The sequence below is a fragment of the Hetaerina americana genome, unplaced genomic scaffold, assembly GCF_022747635.1.
Source record: "Hetaerina americana unplaced genomic scaffold, ioHetAmer1.1.p SCAF_6, whole genome shotgun sequence".
In the NCBI taxonomy this organism is placed as follows: domain Eukaryota; kingdom Metazoa; phylum Arthropoda; class Insecta; order Odonata; family Calopterygidae; genus Hetaerina; species Hetaerina americana.
Window position 1 is genome coordinate 6,112,244 of NW_027287205.1, and position 26,578 is coordinate 6,138,821.

The window sequence follows — 26,578 nt, forward strand, 5'->3', positions numbered from 1 at the left end:
AAGGTACACTCATTCCATTTGAGAATGTTGTCACAGATCTAGGTTTCCTCATAGGAGGAAATTTCTAATGATCTTCACATATCTTTCGAACATGCAGAACTATTAATCAATCGCTCCACTCCCTTGGGAAGCATCAGTATTTTATGCCCATCACATGAAAAAAACAGATAGTTTCGCCTCTCATGATTCCTAACTTTGATTATGGTGACATAGCGAATCAAGCCCATTCAAGCGAGCCGTCGGTAAAACTACAAAGAGCATTCAACTTATGAGTACGCTACATTCACAATTTGAAAATTACAAATCACATTACAGATTATTTTAGCAGACTCAAATGGCTATTTCGAGATTTTCTCCGGAAACACAACATGTTGTCCTCACTCTGCCAAATACTGAATTATAAAAAAAAACTCTCAGTATTTTTCCATTGGTTTCAACAGCTTTGATGGAATGCATAAAATAAATACCAGAGGTAACCTTTAAATCGTTATCCCTCATCACAAAACAACTGCATGCAACCAGCCATATGCAGTCAAAGCATGTCGTCATTGGAATGAGCTATAATTATAAATAATATAATCCATTATAACCAATCCACCATCTCTCCCATCATTCAAGCGCGCATTTCACAAAAATCACTAATTACTCATGAAATCAACCAGTGAAAATACAGCTGTAAGAAGACTTCTAGATCCTTCCTTTTTCTTTCGTAGGAGCATCATGTTTTGCATTGGCGTTAATAAATATAACCAGGAATATTATTTTACAAGTATTGTTTGCATGTATCGGCATGTGTGTGGATACTATTTACATGTATTGTGCGTATGAGAGTTGTGTATCATGTGCGGCGATAGTTACTGATTAATTTGGCAACTAATGTATTTTGCTACTGTCTGTTAGTCCTAAGATATCGTGGGCATTGATTTTCGTACATACTTCCGCATGCATGTCCCCTAAAGTAATGGAGGGGATGAGAAATGTCGTTCAGGTCTCATTCCTCAATGAAGGGAAATATCCAATCACACCTCCTCGAGGTTGGGGACGGGCACCTAAGGGTGGCTCACGTGGCACTGGAGACCGAATGAAGGTCAGTATTAACCTTCTCCTCAATCAGTCGATGGAGGTGGGGCACCCTATCGTCCCAGGGACTGGAAAGAGCCCCCAGAGGCAGAGGAGCCACAAAGATGGCCAATGGCATAGGATGGAGAAGGCGACGAGAAACCACTCCATTAAGGATTCTCATGGATGTCTCGTATTAATACAGACAAGGGCAATGGATCATGGATTGTACAGGTATAGAAAGGAATATTACAGATTATGGGCTTCGGAACCCAAGATCTAACAGGATCTGGGCTTGATGACAAGATTCTGGAATGGGAGACCATTAATGAGGACAGGTAAAGTAGAGGAAATAAAGAAAGTAATGTAAGACAGTGCTTTAGGTATACTGGGTATTTGTTAAATCAGGTGGAGTGGCAACAGAGAGTTCAAGCGCGATGCGTTCCAAGATATACGAAGGTATCTAGGTAATGCACACATGCTTGTAGACCGAAAACAAAATCACCTTCAGAAGCACTCCTGGTGGCATGTGGAAATAACATCCCCCTAAACGCCAATGCGAAGGTTTGAGGTCGTTAAATCCATCCAGTATATTTTGAGAAGCGGAAGTATGAAGACGTGTTCTAGTGCTATGTCAACGCAAACACATGAAATTGCAAATTAGAATATCCTTAGCAAAAACGTTTATTTGGTGTACTTTACTATATGGGTGCGAAATTTGGACATTAGGAAAGAGGGAAAAGGCTCGCTTGGAAGCAATGGAAAAATGTAGATTTGGAGAAGGATTACTACCAGAACAAGTTGGACGGACAAGAAAAGCAACGTAGAACTATTGAGAGAAATTAAAGAAGAAAAAAATCTAATAAAAGAGATGGGTGAAAGGAAAATCAACTTTGTTGGGCATATTATCAGGCATAACAACTTCCTGGAAAATATAATAGATGGGAAAATAATTGGAAAAAAGGAAAATGAAGACGAAGAAAGAATTGTATATATGATAGCACTATGAGAGTAACAGCATGCAATAAACTGAAAAGAACGACCATTGGCAGTGGGGACTAGGCTCTGCCTTTGGATGATGGCGACGATGATTCATGCATAATTTACAAAATTCATGAGCAGTTTTAATATTGTAAAAGTGTGACGAGGGTTTACATGATAGAAGAGACTCCAAAGTCTCAATTTTGCCCAAAAAAAGACGACTATCTATGTATCCCTGATAAAAAAATGCATATGCAGTTTAAATATGAGCCATTCCTTTAAAAACTATCGCACCATTTTCGGTGGTAGACATTGGAATTAAAGGAACAATGTTCCATGTAAAACCAATTAGCATAAGGATAAAATTACTAAATATTTTAGATAGCAATTAATATCTTTCATATTTCTTAATCGATTAAACCGTGTCCTCTACCACTTATAGAGGTTCGCAAACGAACGAATCCGCGTTCCGAAAAAGGTTGAGATCCAAATACCACCGACCTCCAGCCTATCCTGAGACTCCCCTCCTTCGAACCCTGCCAGAGAAACCGCCGCCCGTCTGTCTCTCTATCTGGGAAAAATTAGTCACACTAGTTTTGAGGCAGCCCTTACATTTATACCTTTCAATCCTTAAATTTTCATTTTTAAACACGCGAATAAAGTCCCATTCGTGCCAATCTCCCTCAATGAGAGTGTCATTGCATGGGAATCTGAAAATAGTTGCATGGAATACTAGACCAAACTAGTTGTACGTATTTATTTCGAACCCTATCAGTAGAAATTAAATCCAAAAGCCACACCTGAGCTAAGCGGGCAAATTTTAAGAGGATTAAATACGAGAATTGGATCGATACCCGAGATCGCAATAGGTCAGAGAAACTGTGGTGGAGGAAAATTATTTCATCTAGGCATCGAAGACATTGGTTGACATATGGGCAGGTTTAGCATAATACCATTTGCAATTCAAATGAATTCCCTATTGCTTATTTTACTGGTCAAAAAAGTTATCAATAGAAAATTGATTGGCTTGAACTCTTCATTAGTTTTTCCCAATTCACCCTAACATTTCATTCTACCATACATTGCTCAATACCAAACCCCTCTTCATCTCCGTCTACTTCCTTCCTCTCTATTCATTCCGTCCAATCACCTCCATCCTATAACAGCCCCTTCCTCGATAGCAACTTTGCAATGATTTCAGCGGGCGATGCTTAGCACTGCAGATTTAAACAATTTATCTATCCAAATGAGGGCCATCTCGTGTATTCTCACTTCTATGCTGCTTTCGAATTCAGGGAGGGTTTCAATCACCTACATAGATGAGAAGTTATGAAGGGATTCATGGTGGGAAGCAACAAGAAGATGAGTAGGGATTAATGGAGGTGGGAAGTTTAGTGCGGAGTAGCGGTGGCTATTCGTGCGGATGGAAAGTGTGGTCACACTTTCACCCACGTAGAGGGCGGGGCAAAAGTTACAGGAGAGGCCGTAGAAAATAGGGTTAGCTTCATATCAGAGTTAGAGAATAGAAATATAATATTATTATTAGGTAATCTACCGGTTAAGGTAGGATTTCAGATGGACACAGATACTAAATAAATATTTTATTACTCCTAGAAAAACACAATCCAGCAACCTAGTCTACATCTCTGAGTACTTTCTTCTTCCCTTCATCCCGTCCAACATTCCTATCCTTTTTCTTCCCTTTCCTCGTTTGCCTAACATTTCTCCCTTCAATTACAGTCTTCAACATCCCACTGCCGGTCAATACCCCCTTCATCCACTTTTCCTGCCTCCATAGGATTGCTCCCAACAAACCCCTCTCTTCACCCACCATACCAAGTACTTCCTCGTTTGCTTTCTTCTCTGTCCAGTTCACCTTCTCCATTCTTCTCCGCACCCACATTTCAAAAGCCTCCAATCTACGTCTATCCTCCTGCTTTAATGACCACGTTTCCGCGCCGTACATAGCCATTCTACGCTCCATATCAAAGTTTTTACGAGTCTTTTCTTAACATCCTTACTCAAAGTCCCTGTCATCAACTCCCTCCTCCTTGTGAAAGCCTCTTTGCCAAGCACAATTCTTCTCCTTACGTGCCTACTACTTTGACCATGTTGGTCAAAAACGCTACCGAGATATGTAAACTGTTCTACCTGCTCTAGTTTTTGCCCTCCTATTTTAATGTTAAGCTTGGCCTTTTTCTTCCTAGAAAATCGCATAACCTTTGTTTTATTAATATTGATTCTCATCCCATAACTGTCGCACTGAATTTCCAATTCAATGCTTACAACCCCTTGGCTGACTGACAAACTAAAGCTTGGTCATCAGCATACCTAACTGATTTTACGAATTCTCTGCCCACTTTCATTCCTACCTCCAGTTATTCCCATGCCTCCTTAATCATTTCCTCTACATACAGGTTTAACAGCAACGTCGATAATGGGCAACCCTTCCTTACACCTCTTCCTAACATTGCCCATCCGGACCTGTGTTGAAATTTTTGGTGTCTAGGGATCGCGCGGTGAAAGAAGCCGTTGAAATCCGACTAGTCACCAACAATTTCAACAGAGACAACGGCTTCCAAATCAGTAACACTTGGAATCCAGTGCTAAAGAAAATAAAAAATGCACGGAATAGCACCCGATTGGCCGTGGTGGAGCACATTAACGTTTCCGACCAATCAGGGCACACCTGAACCTTGTCGGAGAGTATAAATACCCGGCTTTTTCCATGCTCTGAACTTCGCCTTGAAGACGATGGCAGAGTCAGCCATTTAAACGTCGGTGTACTGCAACCTGACCCGGTGGGAAACCTGAGAGAACTTCTTGAAATTTTGTCTTTGTTTGCAGAATAAAAAATGGAATATTTTAACCTAGTGGATATTGTACTTGGATACGGCTCCAGACAAATCTCCGGGCGATATAAGCTTCACTCAAGTCTTTTTGGTCCCTTTCTGCCCTTTTTGAGTTGAGGTGTGCCCTTTTAGAAATGACAGATACATTGGAATTGTGCGAGCACAGCTCAGGAACAATTTTCCAATCGGTGTGTGAGCATGAAACATGGAAGCGTTTGCGGCAGTTTGAGCTTCGCACTAAATTACCTATTACATGTAATTTTTTTGATAGGTGGTTTAGGCTGACTTTTTGTGGAAATCAATTTGAAAAGCACGAAGAAAGATTTAATGTCCCATCCGACGGACAGCGTACTTACTCAAAGTGCTCTCCACAAAGCACCTCAAGTAGGGATCGGGATACCACTAAAAATATTTTTTGTCAGCAGGATTTCTTGGTGCCTAGACAAGACTTTTAATTAAAAAACTACTGCTACGAAGAAAGCATCAAATACTTTGTGTTTCCACAGAAAAGTGTGCATGGGTGTCGACTCCATCCATCCAGTTGATTCTATAATTTAGCGAAACTATTTCGACAACAATAAATTCTTTCCTGTGGAAATCCTAGGTCTTTGATACTTTCTTTGTTTATCAATAACTTTGTATTAAATTCAGCAGTATTATGGATGAATTCGCGTACCCACTGGCTTTTGTGTGGGTGCATCATTAATTTAAACATACACCAAGTGTGTGTGATTTCCCGATTAACTTTTAATATTCCGTTCCACTACTCAAATGATTTCGGTGTTTCTTAGATGAATGCCATTTGTTTGAGCACCAATCACTCGCAAAAGGTGGAGTTCAAGTGAATGGAGAGGGAGCCGCTCCACAAAATTGTGGGCCATTTCAGGGTTGATTTTAAACAGAATAAAGGCTCTTAATTCTACATCTACAGAATACCCCGCAAGCCGCCGCAAGGGCGTGTGGCGGGGGGTGTTAGGTCACCTATGGTAATGGTACTGGGACCTAATTATGGTAATGGGACGAGCATTTAGAAAGGCTCGAAGGACATGTTCATCGTTTGCTTTTAGGGTCGGAACACGAACCTTAAACTCCCTTCCAAGAAGGTCTTTCGTTTACTGGGGCCTCTTTCACGAAGTCAAGTCATCTACATCTACATCTACATAATACCCCGCAAGCCGCCGCAAGGGCGTGTGGCGGGGGGTGTTAGGTCACCAACCGTAAAAAAGAAAAATACCACATGCAAAAAAAAAAACAACACGGAAAATTACACCCACAGCAGCGCACACACTCATGCAAAAATCCCTTCATCCAATACTCATGCAAACACATAAACCGCAAAACAACTAAAAACTGCACCCCATGATGCAGCACGAAAGACATCCTACAACACGGAAGCCAGGACACAACAAGCAAGAAATTGAAACACCACATGAAAATGCACCACGAAACACTCTGCCCCCAAAGAGTCTTTAAAAGGCAGGGAATGCGACCCAACGTTGCAGGTAGCAGGAATTTCCCCCCGCGGAGAGGGACGAGGGATTGAAAGGGAAACTTAAAAACAGATGAACAGAACATGAATGAGGTCATTCGGGAAGAATGTGTTATTATAACAAAACACATAAGGTTAGTGGAAGAGCATGCTTTTAAATACAACTAATTATTTTTTAGACGCTGAGGGTGGCAAGTGGAATTTTTGCTATCTATAACCCTGCAGTTGCTATCCCGTATTGTCCGTGGGAAGAAGGAGTCCTTGAGTCGGCTAGTTCTGGCATCTATTTCCCGAATTTTATATGCATGATCCAAGCGACTAATGTATGTAGGAGTACGAATAATTTGCGAGACCTCGGTGCTGAAACATGCGGATCTAAATTTATTTAATAATTTCAATCTTGCATTGAATCGTCTCTCAGCCAATGATTCCCACCCCAAATCCATGAGCATTTCGGTGACGCTTTGCGTTTTATCGTAGGAATTTTTTACAAAACGGGCTGCCCGGCGTTGAACCTTCTCAATTTCCCGAATGAGACCTTTTTCACTCGGATCCCACACGCTGCATGCGTATTCTAAATGAGGCCTTACAAGAGCGTGGTAACAACGTTCCTTGACCTTCGAGTCACTTTTGCCGACAATGCGTCTAATTAATCCCAATTTTTTATATGCTTGACCGCAGACTTTACGTATGTGAGTCCCCCAAGTTAAGTCTTTGGTGAATGTGACACCTAGGTATTTTACCGTATCAACTACTGCTAGGTCACCTCCAGCTAATTTGTAAGCAAATCCCGTTGATCTTTTAAAGAAATTTACCACTGAACATTTATTATAATTTAGAGTCAATCCCTAGTTAGAACACCATTTAGTAATGCAATCTAAATCCTGCTCTAGAATAAAACGATCCTCATCCTCAGATATCTCCCGATAGATCACCGTGTCATCCGCGAACATCCTAATTTTACTTTTCACTTCGCGGTTCAAATCGTTAACAAAAATCAAGAAAAGCAACGGCCCGATCACACTTCCCTGAGGTACCCCCGACGTGACTCGATCGCTGTCGGAACTAGCGCCATCAAGGACTACCCTCTGTTCCCGCTCTGAAAGAAAATCTTTAACCCAGCTTATGGCGCCCTTGTTTATACCCGCGACCTTTAATTTATGAATGAGTTTACCGTGTGGGACCTTATCAAATGCCTTTTGAAAATCTAAGAAGATGGCATCCACTTGCCTACCTCTCTCACCCGATAAAAGTAAATCATGTGTAAATAATCCTAATTGGGTCTCGCAGGAGCGGGTTTTCCTGAATCCGTGTTGATTGTCACTTAAAAAGTTAATATTGTCAAGGTGTCTCATTATTGAACTGAAAATTATGTGCTCTAAGATTTTGCAACAGATAGAAGTGAGAGATATAGGTCTGTAATTACTGGGATCCTCCCTGTCACCACTTTTAAAAATAGGCGTTATTTGCGCGGTTTTCCAAATCTTAGGTACTTTGCACTCTGTGAGGGATTTGTTGAATATAAATTCAAGGTACGGGGCAATGTTTGGAGCTAAATGTTTTATCACCCTAGCTGGTATATTTTCGGGACCCGGGGATTTGTTGGGTTTAATCTCGTTAAGCAATTTTAGAATTCCTTGTTGGTCCACTGTTATTTTTTCCATGGGTGGAGTATGTATTGTTTCTTGGAGATATGCGGTGGCAACATCATTCGAGAAAACGCTTTGGAAGAATGAATTTAAGATGTTAGCTTTACCCTCACTGTCTGTATGAATTATATTGCTACAATCCCTTAAGCAAGCCACGGTTTGTTTACTCCCATTTACTTCCCTAACATATGACCAGAAAGCTTTGGGGTCAGTGTCCAAGTGCTCGCAAAGTACTTTGCGTTTAAAGTCCAGTAAAGCGCTACGTAATTGTGTTTTGGTTTCAATTTTGGAGGATCTATATGTGTCCCATAATTGTTTATTCTCAGGGGATGATGTGTTCACGCCTGCCCTCTTTACCCTAGAGTGTAGCATTCTCTGCTTTCGAAGGGCTTTTCTAACGTCTTTATTGTACCACCTGGGGTCGCGATTTCCTTTAACGTATTTTATAGGTATGAAATCTACGATTCCTTTTTGCATAATATTGACAAATTCTGTCCAAGTTTCTTCCAAGTTGACATGACTTAAGCGGGTTTTGAACTCGGGTAGTGAAGAGTTTAATTGATTGGCAAAAGATTCAAAGTCTGCTTTATGGTAATTATAAATTTTTCTTTTTGGTTTAATGATCTTTTTTATTTCTATGTCCAAGTGGACATTAATTGCTTTATGGTCACTCAACCCCTCATCAGTTGATACACTAATAATGCGTTCAGGCGTGTTTGTAAGAAATAGATCCAATATGTTTTTTCCACGGGTGGGCATGCGTACTGCTTGATGGAGGGAGTTTCTTTGAACCAATTTTATCATGGAATTGCAAGATTCGCGATCGCGGGTCCCAGATTTAACGATATTGTCGTTAAAGTCGTCGTCCTCATGATTACTCTTAATTCTCTTCTTTGCCATTCGAAAGCATTCTTAATTCATTTCGTCTTATTTTGAGATCTGATTGATTGATTGAATTCGGGGAATTGTAACGATCATCTGAAAAATCACTTAGTTAATCACTACCCGAATGAGGTCATCTATGGATGCATTTCTTTCCGTACCTTTATAGTGAAAAGCATTCCCTCATTCCTTGCATCGAATCCCATTGGCTGTGACAGGAGGGACATTTCATTTCCCATGGCACAAATACGGTAGAAGCGAACGCGATTCAACTCAAACCAAATTGTTTGAAAATTAAACGTCCATTACAAAGGCGTTGACATTCTGTGTTATCAAAGGAGTGAAGTTCCCACCACAATAAAATGGTGGCACTAAGCTGACGGCCTTTTGGTGGGGAGTTTTGACTCAAAGGAATAATTTGGTCGACGGGCGAAAACATTATCCGGGAGTTTGGCGAACCGGTATCGTCAAAGTGAGTGGAAACTTCGTGCACATATAAGGAGTCACCGATTTTTCTCTTATTTCACCCTTTGGATCTGAGATTTTCGCGAAAAAAGACGACCTCCCTTGGACATAGAATGTTATAACAACAAAAGTAAACTGATGGACAAAAATAAAATTTGCCATATGTCTTATCTAAAGGGAGATGATGATAGGCGACGGATTAAAAAGAGGAAAAAAGCATACGGGCGTGGAGAATGATTCATTGTGGTGTTAAGTGTTTTGTGTCGGATTGAAAGAGGATTGATTTTCATTCGCAAGCCACCGCGAGGCAACGTGGCGGGAGTGTTGATGATGCTTTGTATAACATTTCTCGTGACTTTCCCTCGGAGTAAAATGGGCCCAGTTTTATATCTGCTTAGTGCCCAAAGTGCTTCATCAAAGTCCCTTTCATTCAGGGGACTGTAACCGTTCCGTAACCGTTCCTGGAAGGCGACTCATTGTTTTTACTGCCCATATCCCCGTGTCTATTGCTCGCTTCTCTTCAAGATGAAGATCAGCTGAACGCAAAGGTATTAATGCAACGAGTTTGAGCAGTGGGATCACATCCTTTCGTCTAATTTCAGCACTGGCACGCAAACTGGGGTTTCGAGTGCGTCGCAGGAACAAGAGAATTCATTTTTAGCCATGTCTTTGGTGATATTTTTTCCAAAACAAAGCGCAGTAATTATTCCTCCCCTCTTCTCATCTGCTACACATTTACTAACATCTAAAGTCATGTCGTCAGTTGTTTTACATCGCCCTTATTGTATTAATTCCCTCTCCATGTTAAATGATTCCTATGTGGATAATGGCTTTTAGAATTATATATTTTTCACAGAAGTGGTTTTTTCACAAATGATAAGTTATTATTCTTCGGATAAAAACTTTTGAAAGTGAAAGTAATAATGATGCTGTCCGTCCTTCTAACTGGTGTGATATGGTTTGATAATTGGAAAATATGTGTAATTTTCTGTTTCTCTGCAAAGCTCACTTGAAATAAAATACATTTTCGATCCATGTATCCATGCACGAGTATTCCACTTTGTAATATCAAATCTCTAAGAGGCACTCGTATGAAAATATGCCCTTCAATTCCAGAATTAAGCTGACGTCTCTTGTAAGAAATTTCACCATTAATTGTTAGCACCAAAAGAGCAGTGGCGAATGTACGATTATTATTAATCATCTATCTAAGATGGGGTCAGTTATGATATTAAAGTCGCTTGCTAGAAGAAGACATTCATGCAAACTATTATTTGAAAAATGGGCGTTGCATAAGTTTTAAATAGTTTAATATAAGTGAAGAAGTTAAGGTTAATTAAGCGACGAAGAATCTGTATGGAAAACATTTAATCTGTAATTTAACCTTCCCTCCGTGAATGATTCCCCAGCCTAGCTGCTCTAATATTTTGGATGCGCTACTAAGTTTATCATAACAACGGTTTACAAATCTATCTCCTCTACGTTGCACGCGATTCAATTTGCCAATCAATCCCATATACATGCAGCATACTACAAATGAGGCCTAACCAGCGACGAGTAATATTTCTCCTTAACCGTTTCATCCCATTTACACAGTACTCTTCTAATAAATCATAATTTTTTGTTATCTTGCCCATATATTCCCCGTGTGTGTTCCGCCCAGGAGAGATCGTGAGTGAGGGTAGCGTCCAGGTATTTAATTAAGTCCACACATTCCATTTCGGTGTTCCTAATGCAGTAGACATTCATTCGTAGCTCTATTTCCAAACATTTATGACTACGCACTTTTTTAAGTTTAATTCTAATTGTTAAGTGTCGCACCAGCGTTGAATAGCATTAAAGTCACCTGACAAAGCCACGGTGTTCTCATAATCACGGCAAACCGCTGGATCATCGGCAAAGAAATGCACGAGTACCTTACTTGTGATTACTGAGTCAATGCCGTTTACGCAAAGTAGGAATAAAAGAGGACCGATGGCACTTCCCTGGGGAACACCTCAAGTACCGTTTACTGCGTTTGAGCTAACTCTATCCATGACTGCTCTTTGTAACCGACCATTCACAATGTCTTTAATCCAACCCCGGATATTTTTACCTATGCCATATGCTTCTCGCTTCGCGAATAGTTTGCTATGAGATATTTTACCAAATGCTTTCTTAAAATCTAGAAAAATCGCGTCCCCTGGAACATTGCTCTCTCTCTCTCTCTTAATAAGGATATGATGAACGATAAGCGCAAGTTGCGCTTCCCAGAATCCATCCTTTCAGAATCCGTGCTGATATTTCATTAATAGCTGCTGATTATCGAGGAGCCTCACGATCGAACTAGAAACTGTATGCACAGCTACAGGCCTGTACATAGCAACTATAGACAGGCCTCTTCAGTTTAAAGGATGTGTTGACCCTGTCGCTAGATAATTTCGAAGACTGCTATTTTATGTTAAGCCTACCCCTGGGTCATCCCCTTCCAATTAAACATATACCAAAAGAGTACGCATTTGAAAGAAATGTCTATCTTACTCTAACAACCGGTTGCCGGCGGTACTTCTTTTTTCGTTTTGCGCGCATTGTTGGTCGACGTATAAAACAGTGCTAGTGCCTTCGCTCATGCTTGTTCCAATCTCTCTGGCGCCCTACCATCTGCAACCCATGCACTGCCATTAAGTGCTGTTTACTCTGTTCAAACGATTTGCATTCTAGAAAAGAGTGGAGCATCGCATCGGCGAGTCGAACCGGTCAGAAAAAAAACAAGGAAGCGATGCGGGGGTTGGTTCTCGGTCGTTGTCTCTCGCGTCCCATTCCTCAGTCCATCGTCACATGGGTGGTAATTAAGCAATGTAAGCAGACACATCTAACACATTTTACTGTCAGTGTAAATTTTCCTATTTAACGTACTCCACAACTAGGCGAAAAATCAAAATACTACCTTGATCAAAAAGTTCCACGAATAACCACCGTGTGGCGCTCCCATCGTTCCGATTTGAGTTCTGTTTTTTTTCTTAAATTGGTACATCTGTTGTTGATATTCCCTTTAAATCTTAGTGTCATAACTTGACATTTGCAAAAGTTACGTAGCCAAGAGTACATCTATCTCTGTGTGTGTTGGCGATTTTTTACAATTTCAGAAATGGATTTAAATTTGCAACAACGAACTTGTATTAAATTTTGCGTAAAAAACGGATTTAGTGGCGCACGGACGTTGGAAATGTTGGAAAAGTGTTTCGGCAAAGATTCTCTAAAAAAAACGGTCGTTTACCAGTGGCACGAGCGGTTCAGAAGTGGTCGTGAGTCAATCGAAGATGATGAACGCAGTGGCAGACCATCGACATCGAAAGTCGGTGAAAAAATTGATAAAGTAAAAGAAATGTTGGTCAATAACCGCAAATTAACCATCAGAGAAATAGCGGAGGACTTGAACATTGCCTATGGATCCGCCTAAGACATTGTGGTTAATGATTTGGGTTTCCGTCGTGTAGCAGCAAAGTTGGTGCCAAAAGACCTCAATTTCATGCAAAAAAGAGACCGTGTTGACGTCGCAAAAGACATGATTTGCGAGGCTGAATCCGATCCCACATTCATCAAAAGGATCATTACTGGAGACGAGACGTGGGTTTATGAGTACGACACGCAATCCAGACATCAGGCAAGTGAATGGCGTTCACCAAATGAGCCGAGACCAAAAAAACCACGTCGTTTTCAGTCAAAAAAGAAGGCAATGCTGACGGTTTTCATGGATTACAACGGTAGAGTGCATCATGAATTTTTGCCAGAAGGCCAGACAGTAAACAAAGAGTATTATTTGGGCGTTATGAGACGTTTGCGTGAAGCAATTCGCCGAAAGAGACCAGAAATGTGGGCAGAAAACTCGTGGATTTTGCACCATGATAACGCACCGTCGCACAGTGCTATCATTATTCGTAATTTTTTGACGAAAAATGCAACAAATACCATCCAACAGCCACCGAATTCACCTGATTTGGCTCCCTGTGACTTCTTTCTGTTCAATCGAGTTAAAAAACCATTACGGGGAACGCGTTTTAGCAGCCGAGAGGAAGTAATGGAAAAATCGCAGGAAGCACTGATGGACATACAAAGGTTTATAAATAGGAAAACATGGACTATGTAACCATGTCTTATATTTATGAGTACATGACTAGTGCCCTAACATCCCTCGCTATCCGCCCGTGCGGTAGCTTGTGCAATATTGAGTATAGTATGTCAATGAATCATCGCTCAGGCAATCAGGTGTTCTAGGTGTCCGTTTTCTCTCACCGGACCCACACACTTTTTTTAGTTAAAATAGCTAGGGAGAGAGGGGATATTAAGCCACGCATACTCGCAGCCGAATTTAAATCAGCTTGCCGATATAATTCCCTCCAGTAACTCATGTTGCAACCCTATCATGATTTCTTTATTCCTTGAAAGAGGTGAAGGCTAGAAGTAATATTCGAGTTCATTTGCATACGAATTATTGGTAAGATATTCGGATATGTTTTCGACAACCTTAGTACCGACTCTGTCGTGATGACGGCTTCGTAATGAGAGGTGTCCATGAGAAATGTCACTTCTAGCATATTTATAAAGGACATATCAGAAGACAAGAAATTGCTTAGGGGAGAGGAGACATATTCTAATTTAAAAGCATTGAATCCTTTTACATCTCCGTATATATATATATATATATATATATATATATATATATATATATATATATATATATATATATATATATATACACGATTGTACGGAAAAACTCACACGAGCGGCACAATAATGGGCTGACACAATATAACACAAATAGAAAAGAATAGACACATTTAAAAGAACACTCACACGGTAAATTGTTCGAGTTTTCGGGCCGAGAGCTCGTTGAGAGGGCCGAAAGCTCGAACAGTTTACCGTGTGAGTGTTCTTTTAAATGTGTCTATTCTTTTCTATTTGTGTTAAATTGTGTCAGCCCATATATATATATATATATATATATATATATATATATATATATATATATATAGATTGGAGGGAAAGGAGGCTAATCCGCAACCTGTACATGTTTCAGACTGCTCAGGTGCGAGTGAGGAACGGGGAGTCCGGTTGGTCAGTGTTAGGAAGAGGTGTAAGGCAGGGTTGCCCATTATCACCGTTGCTGTTCAACCTGCATGCAGTGGAAATGATTAAAGAGGCATGGAAAGAACTGGAGGTAGGATTGAAAGTGGGTGGGGAATTCGGAAAATCAGTTTTTGGAAATTCAGTGCGACATGTATGGGATGAGAATCAATGTTGATAAAACAAAAGTAATGCGATTTTCTAGAAAGAAAAGGGCTAACCTAAACATTAAAATAGGAGGGCAAAAACTAGGGCAGGTAAAACAGTTTACGTATTTGGGAAGTGTTTGGACCAACACGGTCAATGTAGTAGGGACAAAAGGAGAAGAATTGCGCTAGGCAAAGAGGCTTTCACAAGGAGGAGGGAGTTGACTAGAGGGACGTTGAGTAAGGATGTTAGGAAAAGACTCGTAAAAACTTTGATATGAAGCGTAGCTATGTACGGCGCGGAAACGTGGTCATTGAAGCAGGAGGATAGACGTAGACTGGAGGCTTTTGAAATGTGGGTGTGGAGAAGAATGGAGAAGGTGAAATGGACAGAGAAGAAAACAAATGAGGAAGTACTTGGTATGGTGGGCGAAGAGAGGGGTTTGTTGGGAGAAATCCTTAGGAGGCAGGAAAAGTGGATGAAGGGGGTATTGGCCGGCAGTGGGATGTTAAAGACTGTAATTGAGGGGAGAATGTTAGACAAACGAGGAAAGGGAAGGAATAGGATAGGGATGCTGGACGGGATGAAGGGAGGAAGTGAGTACTCAGAGATGAAGAGGGACCTGATATAGAGTAGGGTGCTGGATTTTGTGTTTTGTTAGGAGTCACAAAATGTTTTATTTAGTAGCTTTGTCTATCCAAAAACCTACCTTAACTGGTAGATTACCTAATAATATATATATATATATATTATTTAAATTTTAATATTTATGTACATGAAATTATCTGGTGAACAATTAAACTTTTTTTTTCAGTTTCAATGTTTTTCTTTTATTATATCCTTTTTTACTTTCAACAATTTGTTAATAACGACAAAAACCTTGTAAACGCAGACAAAGTATTCATAACTGCTGATAGTGAATTATATCTCTGTGCGTAGTATCTGCACAGACTATTATTGCGAAGTAGGACAATAAATGAAATAATAGACTGACTACAGTTATAAAAAACGTAGGCACTGCCTTATAATTTAGCATGGACAATTATGTATACAAAGAATTCTTGATCACTCTTGATTATTGAATGTTGCCAAGAGGTGCTAGTGAATTGCCAAAAAAGCTTTGAGCATTTCCTCGCCGTTACTTTTCATCATGACTTGAAGGCTTTTAAGGGAACATGTTGAAGTTGCAATAAAAACAGAATCTTAAAAATCCAATGCTTTTTAGCATCCTGAAATTATATTTTCATCACATGAAAATTAATATTTGAGTGCTCGGAATATGTTCCACAATACCAAGTAGGTCACCGATTTCCTAGTTTCCCCGTGGAAATGAAGTAGAACCTATGGATTATCTAAAAGAAATTGTGCATCGCCATTTGACTAGCGAGTGGAAGTCATTTTTACCATTTCCTCTCCATTGATGCATTAAAACGATTCAGGACCTTCGCGCGAATTACTTCGAATGTCTTTCCCTTCGTTCGATTGGTTCTGCGCCTCCCATTTCGTTTGAACGATGACCCAGACCCAATATAGTCCAAAATGCCCATTTTGCTCATTTGCCCATATCTCCATTTTGGGAAAGGAAAGGTGGCAATTCCAATTCTCTCCGGAATTGAATGTCGTGGGAAATGAAATGAACGCCCACTTCCAGAGACCGAGACGTAATTTTAGCGCTTTAGCGATGGAAATGAATAGGTTACTTCATATCTACGTCCAGATGTTATTATGCGAGCGTTCGCTTGGGTGTGTGGCTGGGAGTGATTCAACCCAGCGCGCGTCCCCCCAATTTTATGGATAATCAAAGCCAACAGAGAAGCAACTGTCGTGTCATTTGAAGGAAATATTGCACCTTTAACCCATTAAATTATGTTTGGTGAAATTAAATGACCCAATTTCGTGTTATCGACTGAAACGCAATAGATTATAGTCCTCATCTCTGCTAAATATCCCAGTCCATTCAAAGTCAAAAGCGTGTGATACATTCAATATTTACTTTTAATTTTCTAAGTGAACTTCGACAGAGTAGTGCCCAAGTCCGCGAGGTTAAAGGCATATTTAAACGCATATATTTGTTTCCAAACAAAGCCGATGGTATTGCACAACATGCGAAAAAGAGAAATTTAGCCGAGACATCGTACTTATACGAGAGATTTCAGGAAAAATGTGTCTCATGAGTACAAGACAGCTTTTGTAAGCCCTTAGATAGCCATGTTGAAAGAGGGTCCTTAATAGCTTAACTATATAAATAAATAGACTTAAATTTATACGCATAAGGGTCAGAATCCGACACTCTTTCTAAAATTTCAAAAGTAGTCCTGTCAAACTCCTCGGCTCGCCGATTCGACCACTTAAACCCTTCTACTGCAGTCGTTCAATATCCTCAACCTTCAGATATTGAGCGGGTCGAAATAAATATTTTTCAAGTTTTAGGCAGGATCTAGCATATTTTCCGTTAAAATTCAATTGTTTCAGGTTTTTATACTTGAGCGATTTAAAATGAGCTAACGAATGTTGCGGGTTGTATGTAGACAAACCAACAATGCGCTGGCAAACATGCCAGGGAAATGATGCGAGGATGGTGGCGCTTTCGTTGGATTCGACAATGACCGAGTGTCCCGATTCCTCGGATAAACCCCTCTTTGATTTCAGTGTAATTCCCTCGACAGCTCAAGTAAAGTCGACATATCCGTGCTTCAAGTCAAGGTCAAGGAAACCTTTTTCGCTTGTGGTCTTCCCGATTCCATCTTCCCCGCCATTCCTGCATTTGTCTTTCAAATGTGTTCCTATCCCTTTTCCTTGTATTTGTGTCCATGCAATTCCTCATATATATTTTTTGAGGTAAAGGTCGATAGTCAAAAGCCTAAATTATGAATAATAATGCCGCCGACCTTGCAATGATAATCAGAAAAGGCATAAAGTTTTGCTCGCCAAGCTTGTCATTCGTATGTGACCATTCTTTGATGAGAATTTATGGATTATTATCCATTGATGAAATGAGATTTTCAGAAGAAATAGCAACATTTTCATTCGTAAATTACTCCCCTAATGGACAAGGGGACATCACGGCATTAAGGATAAATCAAAATATTTAGGAAGAGTTTGTGGTAGTTGCAATACGGAAATGCAAAATTTCCAATTCGGAAAGGAAATTCTGTTGACCAACATGTATACCAACGACAGGGATGAAATGGTGACGCAAAGAGCACGTAGAAATAAAAATAATTCAATGAATGTGTCACCACTAATCATCCACGTAAACGTTGGTTTGATGTTGGGACGCATTTCATTCTGTAAAACGACTTTGAGCATTTGACCAACGCTTTGATTGACAATTCATTTCATTTTCAGCTCTAATCAGTCAAAATTCGAAAATAACATCAAAAGCTATTGTTTTCTATACCTTATTTTCAATCAATATTCACTGGAATGATCATAAAACGTTGACATAAAAACAACACTATCCGTAGCTTTATTTTGATGGAGGACGTGGCCCACAAGCAGCTTATTCAATTTGTCCCTCCCTCTAGAGAGCAAAGAAGAGGGTGATTTCCTGGATGATAGTATAGCACTGACGCTGACTATGAAACTACAAGGATGGCTAATTGTGTCTATATTTCTAGATTGTGTTACCACGGGTGAGGAAGCAACAGGAAGGGGTAAGAAATGCGGAAAGAAGACTGGTGAGTGGACATTATGAGGATCTTTGTAATAAAAGTGAGAGACATTCATTTGTGAGGCAACTGGATGAAGCATACTTAAAATACAAACAAAATCTACCGCAGTATTTGACAATTTTTGGGGAAATTCCATATTTTGGAGGGGTATTCAATATTTGAAGAAATACTGCAAGCTAAAAAATATCATATTTGGTGATAAGAACATAAAATCTTTGCAAACCACTCAATATTAAACAGTTGCGATTACTAATTGTGCGCATGTATTTTTTCAACTGAAAATTTCTCAGACAAATTTTAATATTCACTTTAAAAGGATTATATTCGTTAATAGTTAAGGCGTTATTAATTATGTAGGATGATCTCTATATAGCATTCTTAGAAATAACTATAAGGCTTAATTTTTCACGAACCAGTATGACAAAGATGCTGTGAAGTTTACAAATATGACGCCCAATTATGTCCAAGTTCTGAATCCAGTTCTTTATAGTACGCCTAACCGTGGTTATTGACTATCGCTTTGAAAAAAATCTCTGATATAACAAGAGAAAACATGAATATTAGTGTAATCAAACATTTTTTCTGCTTCTGCGCTAAGCATTAAATACAGTAAGAAACGACAGATCACTCAAGTAGCTTTCATTTTGTAAATTGTTTCTGGAGGATGATATTTTATTTGTAGTGCGATAAAGAGTCATATTTAGCTTCTCTACTTCAATGGACTATCCCCGGACTACAACCTTGACGTGGTGGAAGGGCTTGTACGTTCCCATGACCCCAAGAGCTGTGCTGGCGGGAGTAATAATAATTGCTCCTGGTAGGGTCACCCATGCCAGATAGGTCGAAGGTTACGAGTCAGACGAAAGGTAGTCCACGCAACGTCTGTTCCTCAGTGAGGCGGCTGCAAGGGCGTCTGACCCCTGAGGGGCGGCCAATAAGTAGTGATGGTGGATATATATATATATATATATAAATATAAATATATAAATAAATAAATATATATATATATATATATATATATATATATATATATATATATATATGAATGCTGCAGAATAATTACTCTGCGGATATATAATATAAAAAACTGGAAAAAATCCCAAATCGAGGATTGAAACATAAACCTTTGGAATCCATCATCTGCTTGGGAAGCAGTATAATCTGAGGAGGGAAAATATGACTGACCTCAAACGAAGAATATCTCAAGCTTAGAAGGCTTTTATGAAGAATAGGCAGATAAAATTTCCAAAGAGCCTGAGACTGCAATCAAGGAAACAGTTTGTCAAAATGTTCGCACGGACCATGGCACTATGTGGATTAGAGACATGAAACATTGAAAAAGTGCACCAGGGTAGGATTGAAACACTTTTGCGACAAGGCACTGTAGAGGAAAATCCTGAAAATGGACAAACGAAGTTAGGAATGGGGAAGTGCAATTAGAAGAGCAGGAGAGGAAAGGATTATTCGAGTACTCTGTGGCAAAGGAGAGTCAGATGGATTGGACATTTCTCCAGTTATGAATTGATTTGCTGTTAACATAATAGTGGGGAAAAAAGAAGGAAACATTTACGACGAGGGCCATTAGAATAGAACAGGCGACAAATCGGGAAGAATGTAGAACAGAAAAGCCATCCAATCGCGTTGGAAATAAAACTGAATTGACATGGCTGATTGGACTGCAAGGAATCAATCTTATGGCTGAAATTCTGATGATGATCATTATCAGCTTTTCTTCTTTTGCTCATTTTTAAGTGTTGAAAATATACTGTTCCCAAGGTATACCTAAGTCTCGGTTTCATATAACTCTATGAATGTAAATTATACTATTTTTCAATCGGAAATACCACTGCAAATATATTTTGCGTTCAGGCAAAGCTTTGTTTCCTTGCATTAATGTTCATCAAAAGTAAGTCAGCTTTCCCGAATATATCTTTGAATGGTAATATGACCAATGGATTACCGTTGTCATACATTACTGAAGCATGCCAAAATTAGAATATCAACGTATTTTGTGGGCGAATTTTGGGCCTGCATGTAATCTTCTTAGCCTTTCTCTATTAAAAAATGTAAGTATCATTGCAATGTACACATGTACTTATGAAATTGCTTTTACGATAATTAATCCTTATTTTTAGGGTTTTAAACAAGATAAAAATCATTAAATTTATAGCTATTCGTAATTGTATACAAGAATCGTAATTGGTTCCTTTATGCTGCAATATATGTATGCATCCTATGAATCCTCTATGATTGGCCAAATCATAACCTTCAACGGATATAATCCCAGATTTGAAGGCTTCCTGGCAAATCTTGACAAGGAAAATATTATTACTTGATTGATCGCATATCCTGAGTAATTGATTGGATGGTAATTCACGCTACCTCAGCTTTTGGAACAACCACCTCTACAAACAGATGGTTTTTCTATCGGTACTCAAAGAGGAAACACTTTTCAATTCGATTAAAAAGCCTGTTTGTTTGGCTGCTTAGACCACAATATTTTTGAAAGGAAGAGAAGGCTATTAAAAACCTTTCCTGGAAAACCATTACCATTTCTTATTGCTTGGAAGACGTCCGAGCTTTGGAGTGTAAGAATGTGTTTAGTGTATAGGTCTTTATCACCTGTATGGAATAAAAATGATTGTGTCGCCGACTACAGGCGACTACCATTATGACTAATGTTTCGACCCACAAATACATTTGGTGACGCTAGAGTAGCCTCATTAGAAGGCATCCGCCCATCTTTGCTCAGTAATAATTTACAATTTTTTGTGTTACTACGTACTCTTTAATTTAATATACAAGAGCAGCCTTTAAAGTAATCATAGAAGTATTATTGTCTACCTTTCGACCTGCCGGAGCAGATCTGAGGGGTTGTAGTAAAGTCCACGGTGTAAAATGTGCTTATTTCCATCAGATTTATTTAAAGTTGAATAATTACGTTCAACCTTTGATTTATGAATACCCTTACGTGGCCCATCAACTACTAAGACGTCCCAAGTGCCTCGCTCGTTATCTCCGAGCTAAAATGTTTCGAAACCAAATCGTTTCGCCGCGCCCCTGGACAATCAAAAGATGAAAAAGGAAGCAGGGGCAACAACTCTCAAGAGTGCTGGAAAAGGGAAAATGTTAAGACATGGAGAGCAGAGAAGTTGGATGTTTTAAATTGGGAGAAGGGAGCCAAGGCAAACTCCAGAGGCGCCAGGTAAATATTCATCACTCATTCAGGACAATGATCCTACGAAGTGGTTCTCTTTATTCCTTTGCTTGGAAGGGGATACCTTTCATTTTAATCTATTTAATGATTAACTTACCACATTTAAATTAAAGATATTTATGCAAAAATATTGAAATGACCTTTAAATTCACATATCATTAGAATTCAGTCTTCCGTCATTGTAGCCATTGAAAATTGACTTTCCTATTCAACCATTAAGTGTTATCTTATTCAATGCCTCAATATTCGAGAGTTGTCCAGGTCTATAATTTATCGAAAAGCCAACAATATTTGAGAATAAAGTTTTTCAAAGAGATATTTTTAAATGCAAATTCTATGATCAATATGGAATCTAAATACGGAATAATTATTTATATGGCGTGAAATAAAAATAAACTTAACAGCGGTAAACGAACACCAAATGGGAAACGTTTCGAGTATTGAGACAAGGTAATTAATTGGGTACGAATGTTTTTGATTGCGTTGATGGCGTCCATCAGGCATCCTCTCTGAATTCACATAAACATATAAAAATTATTTTTTTCTGCTTCATTTCTCATTTTCCAAAAAAAAAGCTGTGGTGACTCACGGGAAATTCTATGCAAATAAATATTTCGTCGAACCGTTTACCTGGATCCAGTATGTCCTTTTGAAGCAAATACTACCAGTAATGAAGCTTAACTATCAAAGTTAGTTGTTTGAAAATCAATTTCCTTGCCATTTAGGTCCGTGCAATTGAATGGTTTAATCAAACTACAAAACATTACTGCGTATGTGATAGTTTTGTATCTCGAAACAATAAAATAATCTATAAATTATGATAAAGAAAAAAACAATGATTCGGGACAAGCTTTCACCTTGTTAAATTCTAAGACCAGTTGATGCCATTCAAGCTAAAACAGGAATACCCTACTCCAAGTTCTTCCTATTTAGATCCACTCACTTTCGGGCATCTGTAAAGTTTCGATCGGAAAACTTTGGTCGGTACGCCTCATCATTGGACTAGGATTGGAATTCAACGACAGCGGGACTTGCTCCTTGTTTGATGACGAGTGAAAATGGGATACATACATTGGATTATGCTCCTTATTCTAGCGTAATACTAATACACATCAATCTAATTTGAGCGGAATCGTATCACACATTGGTCTTCATCTTTTAGAGTAAGTAGATCTTTTAGCAGTAGAGTAAGAGATTTAGAGTGGAGTAAGGGCCTGACTAACATGAACATAGGATGACACTAAGACGTGTAAATGTACTCGTTCGAGCGATGATGATAATGCGTGAATTAATTAACTTTGAAGGTCAGTGATGCGCTCGACGTGCATGGATAGATTCGAAAATTCGTGATTTAGAAAACGCGTAGCAAACTTAAACGCGAGAGCTTAACGGAGGAGGTTTAAAGCACGAAAAAGGCGTTGCATTGATATTTCCTGTGGATTAATATTTGCTGAGTTTTTTCAAAAGAGGATTTAGTGCTGAATTGAGCAAAACAATAAAATTAATGATAAGGTTAAATAGGGTATCAATTGAAACTCGCTCTGGCTCATAGAGGGAGTTCAAAATAAAATTACGGCCTCAGTGTTATGGAATGGATAAATGAGACCTTCAAAACTCTTGTTTGAAACACTCTTGCGGTGATCTCATCAACCCTTCTAACAATTTCGATGATCTTGAATATTAAGGAAATGATCCTCTGTCTTTTCATCGACTTTATTATTGGACATATCATTATCATGTTCATTTCTTATATTTTGTTGCTATCTTTAATTAACTCAAATAATATTGAGCACCTAAAAGTGCCATCCAAACTTGCAAATTAGCGTTCGGCAAAGTGGTACTCACCATTATTCTTGTGCTAAGCTTATGAAAAACAACTTGACCACAGTTCCTTATTCTTTATTAGCGCATATTAATGCCCTTTCAGAATGACCGCAAACTATATTAAAACTTCCTCAACACTTCCTTCCAAGAGGTTTCTCAGCAAACAGTCTCTTCTCAATACACGCCTACGGATGTTTCTCTTACTCTTCATGACGGCATCAGTCATGCTTTTCTCCTCACGTTCTCCACAGGGCCTTCTCATTCCGCTGAACACGAGAAAACATCAGCATACGAGGGCTGTCAAGAAAATAACTTACGCTTCATCCTAGCGCGGTGGTGGGTAGAGTTAGAGCCACCATATTTGTGCCCAAACGTCCCTAAACTCGGGTCATGTTCGGGTAAAAATTAGCCTGGTGTGTATTCACCCCCTGCCACACAGCCTAGCAGTGGCGTGCAGGGTACATCGTAAATAAATAAAATAAAAAGTACGCATCCTGCTGTTGTAGTGTGCAGGCACTGGTTCTTCGACTTTGCCCACTACGAACTCCTGCGAAACTTTGTGCTGCAATAGAATATCCAGCGAGTGGTCAGTAAGGGCTTCCCAGGAAGTAAATTACGTTGTGAAATTAATTATTGCCCTAGCGATGAAGATGAATTATAATTATATGCATTGAAAGATGCATTCTTAAGCTATTTTCCACGTATTTTTCATTCAAATGGACGCATTTATCATAAAGATGAACTAACTTTTACATTTCATCTCTCAAGAAGTCTGCCATCTTATATGTTGACCACTTGTTTACACCATCATGGAATTCTGCGTCAAGGTCAAAATGTTAAGTTGCAAGCGACGCCTGGCGAGAGATCTATTTATCGTAAATTGACAGTTTAAACTAATTGTTTCGTTAATATTCACCGTCAACTCATCTGTCACGTGGCAAGGTCAGCCACTGTGGTGCTCGTCCTAAACATTGGCGTTGTGGTCGTTTTTAAAGCACCACTGCCTCACTCCGCCTTCGCTCTTTTATCCATCACTCATTTTTTTCTGAAAAAAATCTAATCACAGTTCACAACTTCATAACTCGCGGAATTTTCAATTGCAGCGTGGGCTTTAACATTTGCATTGAGTTAAGTAAAAGTACCACCGTATGGTAACACTATCACAGCAGGATGCGTACTGATTGTAGAAACGTTTAGACACCGAGATGATGGTTCTAGCCCAACCCACCGCCACGCTAGGCCGAAAGGTCTATGTAACTTTCTGGACAGCCCTCGTATTTCTCCGAACCTCCTTTTGAAAGCGTTTGATCATTTTCATCGCCCTTTCTCAATAACCGTGCCTTAAATTAGCATAGAAGTACGCGACTCAAAATCACATAAAAGTCAATATTTTCCTCAGTTATAAATCCTGCCATTGTTATTCTTAATTTTCTTTCGCTTCCACTTTTCAAGTGTCTCAGTATTTCTGTTTCCAAATACGTGCATACACTGTGGGTGTGGTTATACTTAATCTTTTACTATTTAATTCAAGAGTTATCGGCGTGTTTTAACTAGTCATATTAAAATTAGGTTAGTTTGTGATTGTATTGAAAAAACTGATATTGACTGACTTTGCTTCGTCACGAATTTCTCGGGGGAAGAAAACGTGTTTGAATCTTTACGCACAAAAGTTAACTTCCCCTACTTGATCAAGGTTTTCCCACATACCGATATGATGCGGTATAGTTTGAAGCAAAATGCATTGCCTAACAGATTGCCATATTTTGTGTAATTTAGTTAGATATCTCGAAAATTGCTTTACAGGTAAGTAACGTGGTGGGAATCTTAAAATCATGCCAAATAGGTATTTTTCTTATGAATACTCGCACCTATGGAAATACCAATGTGCCAAATAATATTATGTTCTTGCTCAAACTGGAATTTATGTTGTTACATACATTTATTGGGAAAAGTTGAAGTTCAATTCCATATGGTTACCAATGATATTAAGTCTACCTTTATTGATATTTAAGGGAATATTTTGGATAATCTTGTCGGGTAGTTTTGAAACGTTTATGAAAGAGGAATACTTTGTACATACCTTGACGGGGATGCAGATGAGGATAAGGAGAAGGTCTGCAGATGCGAGGGAGGCCAAGAAGACGTTGGTGGGCGAGGGCGTCTGGAGGCGCCCGGCGGCGGCGGCGGGGGCGCCCGTGTAGCGAGTCGCCGAACCCCCCCACCCCCGGCGGCAGTACGACGTCGTCGCCACGATGATGAGGAAGTTCCCCGTCACGCCGAACACGAAGGTGAGTGAGTATACGACCAGGGCCGGCAGAAGCTCGGCCCAGTTGAACGTCCTCAGCGATTCCTCCAGGTCGTAGTCGTACTCCTCCAGGGGCGTCTCGTTTCCCCCGCCCCCGGGATCCGCGGACGACGGATCACCCGCGACGGGCGCCTCAGTGCTGGTCTCGGGGATCGTCGCCCCCCCTCCCGGTTCTCTCGTCGCCTCCCCCTCCGTCTCTCTCCCGCCCACTTCGGCCTCGATCTGCGGCAAGCCACCATCTTCGGACCCCGACCCTTCGCGCCCAATCGACATCAAGGGCCACTCGCCCGACTCCCCAATGGTAAGTAGGATTGAGAGACAAATAAGGTTTAGGGCAATGCGGGCCATTTTTGCTCAAGTTGGGTGGGACCTTTCCCCACGCCAAGAAGTGAAGGATCTTGCCTTACGCCGAAGCACAGATATCCCCTCCGATACCTCTCTTATTTTAAAAAGTTTGTATTGTCAATGTACACTTGAGTGATCCACAACTTACACAAATCCCTGTGGTACACTGGATTTTGCAGAAATTTTTTCCGCGTCTTGGGTTTTTAAGCGATCACTTTCCTCTCGAATTCAAATTAGTTTGGCGAACTAAAAACGCCTAACTGGAATTTAAATATAAACAATCATGCTGTAACCGAAGTTAGTCACTCATTCGTCCTTGATTCAAACTCATACCTAAAATTGGAGCTTTCAACTGGGAATGCGTGTTTTGGATGCGGTCTCGATAGCACTAACCTCGTTGATATTAGTCCATAGGATTCGCAAATACGCCCGAGTCATTCGAAATGTATTTTCGGGCCCGCGAGTTGGCGTGTGTCAGTCGCTGTCCCACCCTGTAAAAAAGAAAAAATATATTAAAATATGGGTATATTATTGTAACCATTCTTCTATCTGTACTTGGATTGTCTCTTTTTTAAAGTTGAGGCAC

At 39.7% G+C, this 26,578-nt stretch overlaps 1 protein-coding gene across 1 annotated transcript in view; it reads right to left on the reverse strand.

Annotated features, from left to right (window-relative positions):
- Positions 1–25,753, reverse strand: part of LOC139695179 (gastrin/cholecystokinin type B receptor-like) — a 585,619-nt gene extending 559,866 nt beyond the window's left edge. Inside the window, exon 1 of the mRNA XM_071593852.1 lies at positions 25,423–25,753. The gene's annotated coding sequence lies outside the window, so the exon portion shown is untranslated. The remainder of the gene's footprint in view (positions 1–25,422) is intronic.
- Between the last annotated feature and the right edge of the window lie 825 nt (positions 25,754–26,578).